General features: G+C 45.6%; 1 long non-coding RNA gene across 8 annotated transcripts; it reads left to right on the top strand.

The window, feature by feature from the left end:
- Positions 1 to 433: 433 nt before the first annotated feature.
- Positions 434 to 8,261, top strand: LOC123189000 (uncharacterized). 8 transcript variants are annotated; one of them, XR_006495486.1, is made up of 12 exons: positions 434 to 816; positions 894 to 1,149; positions 1,246 to 1,381; positions 2,277 to 2,332; positions 2,559 to 2,636; positions 3,355 to 3,413; positions 4,021 to 4,094; positions 4,632 to 6,876; positions 6,958 to 7,052; positions 7,134 to 7,227; positions 7,309 to 7,459; positions 7,891 to 8,261. It is a non-coding gene; the product is annotated as an uncharacterized lncRNA (long non-coding RNA). The 8 variants fall into 8 exon arrangements; XR_006495487.1 differs by having other exon boundaries at positions 891 to 1,149; XR_006495488.1 differs by lacking the exon at positions 434 to 816 and having other exon boundaries at positions 845 to 1,149; positions 4,021 to 4,290.
- Positions 8,262 to 8,549: the final 288 nt, after the last annotated feature.

Genomic DNA, 8,549 nt, shown 5'->3' with positions numbered 1-8,549 from the left:
CGGGGACTAAAGTGACCACCGAGCATAAGTTTAAGTACCTACAGTGAATTTTTTCTTTTCTTTTTTGGCCGTTGGGGGAGAAGGGGGGGGGGGAATGGAATGGGCGGAGGACGAAGGGTTTTCACACAAGCGACCGATACCATGGTAATCCAGAAACATACATAGAGGGAGCCCCCGAGCTCTCACAGAGCTTAGCGACATCTGGCCGTCCGATCGATTTGCTTGATGCGTTTCCGACCGTTGGATCGAGGGTGTGGAAGGGCTTGGCCGTCGGATCGAAGCCGCGCTCCTGTAGTAATGAATAGTTTCCGCTCGCCCGTGCCACCGAGCGTAATTCCTGTGCCCCATCGAGGACATTTTCGTCATTTCATGTACAGGTTTATAAAGGGCAGCCGCTCCTGTGTTGAACCCTAGCCGCCGCCTCCTCCAGCGCTTCCCAGCTCCTCCTCTCCCTCTCTCTCATTCCCCTTCCCTCCCACGCGCCTCCTCTTCTCCCACCCACATCGCCGCCGTCGCCACCCACCGCCTCGAACCACATAGTCGGCATCCATCCACTGCTCCAGCGGTGGCCAGATCAGCCGCAACAGAGCCCCCTCCAGCCCTCCCTCTCTCTCCCGCGTCTGCTTCACGTACGCCGCCTAATTCCGGCGAGCCCCGGCGTCTCCGCCACCGCGCAACACATCGCCTAGCTCGCCTCGCTCCGCTGCGTCCTCTCTTCCTGCCGGATTCGCCGCTCACGGCCACCACCGCTCACCCGCGCCCCTGCCCCGTGGTTAGGGTTTCGGGTGTTGGCTCCAACACCGGCGGCTATGTCCGGTGATTTCATCCCCTCCCCTCCTTCCTCCTCCTCATCTCTATCTTCCTTTCTCTAATCTCTTCTTTTGTAGCAGCAGAGGACGAGTTGAGTGGGGAAACACCAACACCATGGACGAGTTGGGTGAGGGGATGATCATGGTGGTGGCCAGATCCGCCATGGCTGCAGCAACTTCCACCTCCTCGCTCGCGCCGGGACCCCGACACCATGAGCTGCTCATCAAGGGCCGCATCTCCTTCATCCTCATGTCCCAGGATAAGCAGCAGAAGAGGAGAGTTCATCCCCTCCTGGCCCGACACCGGCGGCCATGGGGCTGCGCCTCCTCTCCGCCTCTGGTCAGTTCATCCCCTGCCCCTCCTTCCTCCTCCTCCTCCTCCTCCTCCTCCTCTCCCTCTCTATCTCTTTCTAATATCTCTCTTCTTTTGTAGCAGCAGAGGAGAGGAGCGGGTACGAGCCTGCAGCTCCTGATGTGCTTCAATTCGATTTGGAGTAGAGCAATTGATGTACTCCTACTGCTGCTGTAGAGGATAGGATGGACGAGAGCACATCACACGATTCGATTCTGCTGTGAGTTGTCCCTTAATTGCTCCTTCTCTTCACTTCTGCTACTTGGTTGTACAGTTACTAATAAGGAAATCCTGAAGAAAAACCTACAATGCTTGTTCAGTTTGGAGTGTTTTGCCACCATTGTTTCATGTAGGCTGCAACTTTAGGATTTGCTTAAGGGAGAAGGCGCCCTTGCAGAGCCTTAGATATTTGCCCGCTTTAGGCGCTTAAGCGCCCGCTTTAGCGTTAGGGCGGGTGTGGTTCATGGAACTGACAAGAAGAACGGGTGCACTTGTTGGTGTTTTATTTTCATAATTCTTCTCTACAAAGAGTAAATGGTTTACTGTCGGAGTAGTTTTAGTCACTTTGATTACACCAAGATTCGATGAAGGAGGATTTGGTGGATGCGCACGTTTGTTGATGTTTGATTTTCATAATTCTTCTTTGCTCATGATGCTTAGCAGCGACATTGTTTAGAAAGCGCTAATGTTCATAGTATATACGACATTATCTATGGTATGCTCTGCGTCGCTGCTCCCTCCTCTGCGCGCCTCCCTCCTCGTCCTCAGGCAGGAGGATGAGCGCGGGCCGCAGAGACGACGAGGTGGCCGAGCTGTCCATGTCGCCGTTGTCGTTCCTCCGGACTCGACAGGAGGAGTGCCGGACACAGAGATGGAATAGCGCGATTACAATATTGAATTGAGATCGTTTTGTCACTCATCCAGCCTTTGCATGTGAGAGGTGGTTTGTTTGATTGCAACCAGTCTTAAACATGATTTATAACAAAATGTGTCTGGGTGTCAAATATAAAGTACAATTCATTAGTGTTCAGTTTATCTTTTATACTTCGGCGAGGACCGCTTTTCTCAGCAGTTTTCCTTATAATGTTTGTGTTCATTCCCAATGGACTGATCAGATGCATCCTATGAGGAACTCAAAGAAGAAGGGCATTCCGAACAAAGAAATCAGCTGGTTAGAACACTCAATGTCCCTTGGCCCTTTGCATAGTAGCGAGTACTCTATAGTTTACCCATTTGAAATGCGGAATGTGTAAAGTGAAGAATGCATGATATATTGTGTAGATTTCATGTGTTGGTAAGCTATTTAGCTGATGCATATGAGCTGACTGCATAGTGCTCTAGAATGCCTTGCTTTGACTGATTTTTAGTGTGGTTTCTGTTTCTGTCCACCTGTGCAGGTAGTTTTTTTAGTTGTGAGAAGCTTGACGAGTTGCACTGCGAAGAATCGCGATTGGCACATATCCAGTTATGCTCAGGTATACCCTTTTTTTCCTAGCTTCTGTTATTAGTCTAACTTCTCTATGAATCGTTCCACTGGTGGTTGCTCCTACAAAATAACTAATCTTTTTTGCTTGATATGTTTAGATAAAACTTATGCCCTTTATTCACGTAAACAATTTATGATGGTGGTTGGTTACCAAGCTCTATTGTTTCCTATAAAATGATTACGTGCTACAATACTTCAGTCTGGGTTCTTCTGCTATTACAGTCTTTGTTTTGCATGTCTCTCTGAACCTTTTAGTTTCCTTTATTTGTTTTTGTTTGGCTGTGAAGAACGCAAGAAATTAAGATGTCCGCTTTGCTTCAAGCTACTGCAGTGAATTTTGAATCTTCCTTGACTTCATTTCATTTTATAAGCTACCACTAAAATATATCGTGTGGAAAGCACAATAATATTTCTTGACGTTTCTCTTACTGAATATAAGTTGATGGATAGTCTTAATGAAGTGGGCAAGGCTGATAAGGATGAATAATATTCTAATTTTGTTACCATCATGATGCTCATCCCTTGCCGAAGCCGGTGGTTTGGTACTGATATAAGGCATCTAAAAACCAACTAATCATTTTGTTTTCATTTGCTTTTGGTTTGGTACTGATCAATAAAGTGCTTAATATGTTTTATGATCCATTTGCTTTGGTTTGGTACTGATCAGTAATGAAAGTAATTAGTTCTCTGTTGTAAACAATTTTCAGAGTAAGGATCAGAAGCAGCATTCAACGATGCATTTTCTCCTGTGGTGTCAGTTAAGCATGTATGTACATTTCCAGAGCTATGTTGTTTTTTCAGTAAGCTTCCACGTGCATTCAAATTCTTCCGCGGTCTTAATTTTTAGATGCTAATACAGTGGAGTTTGATTCTATTGTTGTCATTTGGTTTAGAGCTTTGCATTTCAGTCATATCTTATAGTTTAGCTGAATATATGTTGGATAGTAGTGATCAGAAGAGGCATTCAAGGATGCATTTTCATGTGTGGTATTAGTTAAGCATGTATGTACAATTCTGGAGCTATGTTGTTTTTTCGATAAGCTTACATGTACATTCAAATTCTTCCGCAGCCCTCTACAATTTTTATATACTAATAGAGCCTAGTTCGATTCTATTGTTGCCATTTGGTTTAGAGCTTTGTGGTTCCAATCATATCTTATGGTTTAGGTGAATATATGCTAGATAGCATAATCAGTGAGATATGAATATTTGTTGTCGCTTGGTTTTCCTTACTTCAGTATGAAAACAAGTTCTTCTGATAGTCTCATTAACTGAATGCTGCTGCACTCTATTAGTAAGTAGATGGTAAATTTACTTAAACAACCATTTTTTCCTTATTTTAGTTTGAAAAGTTATTCTCATGTTCTCAACAGCAAAAGCAAATGTGCCAAGCGGTGGACCGTCGTCATTACTTTCATGCACCTCTGGGAAGAGGAGATGACCTGAGGTGAGCCGCCTCTGATCTGCCGGCCCAATTCGGCTGCCACCGACTGGCACGAGTTTGCCTCGGCCTCCTCCTCTTCCTCCCTAACGGCCTCCCCTCCTCCTCCATGGTGGTTGGCAAAGATAACACGTGCACTCGGTTTGGTGTTGGGCAGAATAGCGTTGCTGATTTGCCTCCGTTCATGTGCTGATAACTCGCCGTCTGTCCATCTCTCTCTCTCTCTGGATTTTTTCAACTTTTCTGCCTTGATACTCAAGAATTTTGTTGAAATAGAAGATGGAAAAGATGCAAAAAAAAGCCATTTGGTTTTACATTTCCTTCGCTATTAGACAAAATGCAGCTTCTTTAGGGTCATTTATTAGGTGGACTAAAGAATGTTTGCTAATAGATTTAGTTTGATTGATTCAAGTTTCTGATTCATGCACACACACATATATTAGGTGGACTAAAGCCATTTTAGTATGCAGGCAAAATCTGTTTATTTTACATGCTGATTTTCCTAACTGCATTAACTTCCAAAGGATTTATTTTGTTGATCAGGAAATATCAGCTGGGGCGTGGATGTGCGGTTTAGGAAGCGGTTCCGCGCCGGTTGTACGGCGTTCAGGCGCAACCCCGGCGCCCACTGAGTACTGCCTTGGCTACAACCTCCCTCGGTGAGCTCCATCTTCCTCCTGCTCCTCTGCTTCGGCTACTGTATGGGGCATGGCCGTGGCTATGTTGATGTGGTGCTCGTCTGGTTGATGCTCCATGCCCTACTCATGCATCAGTTCCTACCTGAGTTCTGTAGTTGTGGATCCATGCTATTCTAGGGTTTGGAGGCTGCTGTTCATGTTTACTTGCTATCATAGGAGCTCCCTGTGATGCTCTGGTTTACATTGGATGCTCTGGTCCTATAGCTATGCTCCTGGATTTGATTTCGGATGCGTTTTGGGCCGTTGGATCTTGCCCGCTGGATCAAAAAGAGACACTTAGTTGGCGCAGGGCTATGATGATCGGTTATGGCTGATATAAGCATGCTCTCGAGCAACCGAGGCGCTTGTGGGTATTAAGTTGGATCCCCCCTCGTTTCTTTGAGCCGTTTTGATCATGTGCTTATTTTAGTGGCTCTGTCCTTGGATGGTCATTTCTGATGAGTGATAACCAGGGCAGTTTCACCCTTGCGAGAACAGATTGGTCTGGCGATGGAGACACTAGGGGAAGGGTCATGATCGAGCAAAGGCGAATCTGAGCCCATTCAAATGCAGTTCTGGTCTCAAGCACAGTGTGCTATGTTGTTGCCGTTCTGTATTTGTATTTAGTGCCCCTTTGGTTTGCAGGAATTTAAGAACACATCCAGAAATAAGAACTGAGGCAGCCCCCGAGCTCTCTCAGAGTTTAGCGACTCTCGGCTGTCCAATCGAACTGCTTGATGCGTTTCCGGCCGTTGGATCGAGCGCGTGGAAGGGCTTGGCCGGCGGATCGAAGCCGCGCTCCTGTAGCAATGAATAGTTACCGTCCCCCCGCGATCCTGCTTACTCCGCGATTTTGACCGGTTCTCGCTGGCTTGTGGGCCCCTTCATGGGGTGGGTCGCGCCTGTCAGCGGCTGTGCCTGGGAGCGTGGTCTGTGCGGCCAGTCGGCACCCTCCAGCGGTCAAATATCTCGTGCCACCGCCGATAATTATCGTGCCCTGCCGAGGGCATTTTCGTTTTTTCACCTTTTACCCCTGTGCGTGGTGGCCCCTGGTTGGTCCGTGCGTCGATGAGGCGAGGGAGGCCATTCTTTCTAGGGCGATGATGACTAACCGTGACTGAAATAAGTGTGCCTTTCAGCAATCGAGGCACCTGTGGTATCAAGTTGGATCCTCCCTCTTGTCTCTAGAATCCTTTTTGATCATGTGATACTTATTGTTCTGTCCTTGGATGGTCATTCTTGTTGAGTAATAACCAGGGCAGCTCCAATGTATAAAAAGATTGATCTGGTGATAAGAGATGATGGGGGTAGGTTATATGATCGAGGAAAGGTGAATCTGAGCCCACCATGCAATGAACCATGAACTCTTTTTATTTGTATTTAAAGGTGTTGCTTATTTGTGCTCCAGTGTTTATAGCCGTCTTGTGTACAGATTTCTTCTCTCTCATACCTTTATTGCATATAAGTTGTTCTTGATCTTTTATTGTTTGTTGTTGGTCCTTGATTTAATCTGGTTAAGAGTAAGTTGCACTTTGACTCACTCCCAGCAAGTTATCGGTTGAGTGGCTTGTTTTAATTCGTTGTGATACTATTACTCCTATTTTTCCGCAAGTTATCAGTTGCAGCTATTTGTTCTTACATGCTACAAATAGTAATGCTACATGATTTTTTTGAGAGTTTTTTTGGAGATAATGCTGGATTGTTCACGTAAAGAGTGACTGAGGTAGTATGTCCCATGTTGCTGTCTGTATCCATAAACAATTTTTCGACTGCTGTGATTAAGTTGCTGGGTTAATCCGAGCCATTGAGCGGACATTTCCTTTTGTTTTCTTTAGTTTGTTCTGAAGCTTTCCCCAATTCTGTCTCTCACCATTGCATTTTTTGGATCATGCACCAGACTAAATGTAGGTGAACTTTGAAGGATGTGTGCTTTGTTAGTTTTGCAGCTTGTTTCCTTGCTAAGTAAGCGTTTGGGGTTATTTTGTTTTGTTGCTACCTTCTGGACGACGGGCGGGCGGGCAGCGGCAGCGCCGAGGATGGCAGCCATGCCGTGGCTGCTGGACGACGGCATCGTCCGCGGCATGGCCATCGGCGCGGTCTTCACCGACTACGTGAGTTCCATTGCCTACCCCCCCCCCCTCATGTTTGTTCCTACTGCCCACGCTAATCTGTCGTGGCGAATCGGTTGGCAGTCTGGGAAGATAAGCTGCCTCGAGTTCCAACGCAAGGAGGATCTCCTCGTCACCGAGGACGACTCCATTCGCCTCTACAACACCACCAGCGCAACGTGAGTCCGCCGCTTGGGTTTACATCTGCTCTGTTAGTGCTTCTGTGTTAACTGAACCTCGGTGTGCTAGAGAGGTTACAGCATGTGGATGGGAAGTGTCTGGGATCTACTGCATTTTGATTGCTGGCCTATAGATATGAGTGACAGTGTTGGGTTCTGTTGTTTGGGGATGCTGGTAATGTGCTACTTTGATCTTAGTGGTATCTTGCAGTGATGCTTCTGTGACTATGTTAATAAATTTTATGGTGATTCACAGGTAGGAGTACAACAACATTAGGCGATTAGCTATTTGTGATGCAAAGGTGTCGGTGGTCGGGTTGATGCGGACGCGGCTGCGAGCTCGACGTGAGAGCAGCGGGGCAGCGTCGAGCTCACCAGGTCCTCCTGCCCGCCTGCTAAACCTCCAGGTCCATCTCTCTCTCCACCCCTCTCTCCCTCCCTAAAGAATCTGGATGTAGCATATGTTATTTTGCTAATTCCTAACGTAGCATCTCCTTAAGCATCTACAATCCCTGATTCGCAAAATATGCAGAGTGAAGTGTGGATTATGCTTCATTCTACATAGCTAGGGGATTTTAAAATGTTGGACAACAAAGTTATTGGGCCGGCAGGTTCAAAATCAGTTCTTTTTTTTTCATTTTCTTTTCTATTACAAAATCATCTGTTGATACTTTTCTCCCTTTTCTGTCGTAAATCAGATATAAGTATCTCATAGTTTTATATGGCAATGTTACACATTTGGTTTGAGATTTACTTAAGAACCTCATGGTCCATTAAGGTTGTCAAACAACATTTTCGTGTGTGGTCATCGATGATCAACGATGCCTTTCTTACACAGGTGATTCGCCAATGATGATCAGTCAACCACTTGCTTCGACGCTAATGACTACCCAACTATCTACCAAGATGTTTCAATGGTCTTCTGTTTGACCATTCGCCTTTTGTAGGAATGCCTTGCTCTGAAAATTATGTAGCATCAAAACTGCTGGATGCGCTCTTTAACCTTGATTGCTTTGTCTAAAAATAACGTACTTAAAGCATTTTGTGTTGGCATTTGGTTTGCTAATTGGGTAGCTTTCTCAATATTGATCTCACTACCATTATAGTTACTTAAGCTATATTATGCCCCTGCTTTTAGTACTGAACTTTGTAACCTGATTGGATTTTGTCATCGTATGATATTACTCCTTGGTGTTGAACGTTATGTCATTTTGTTTTTGAACAGACTAAATACTTCTACTGTCATAGACATATTAATTACTAAACATGCTAAGTTTCCCTCGCAATTATAGTATACAACACAAACGGTAGGACTCGGCAATGATATTGAGCACCATTATGTGTCGCTTCTATCATAATGCTAAGTTTCCCTCACAATTATAGTATCCAGTCTTATAGTCTCATGCCGATATTGAGCACCATTATGTCTCACAATTATAGTATTCAGTCTTCTAGTCTCATGCCGATATTGAGCACCATTATGTGTCGCTTCTATCA

This window comes from Triticum aestivum, chromosome 2A (assembly GCF_018294505.1).
Source record: "Triticum aestivum cultivar Chinese Spring chromosome 2A, IWGSC CS RefSeq v2.1, whole genome shotgun sequence".
Classification (NCBI taxonomy): domain Eukaryota; kingdom Viridiplantae; phylum Streptophyta; class Magnoliopsida; order Poales; family Poaceae; genus Triticum; species Triticum aestivum.
Note: the sequence above shows the minus strand (reverse complement) of the source record. Positions and strands in the feature narration are given on the sequence as shown.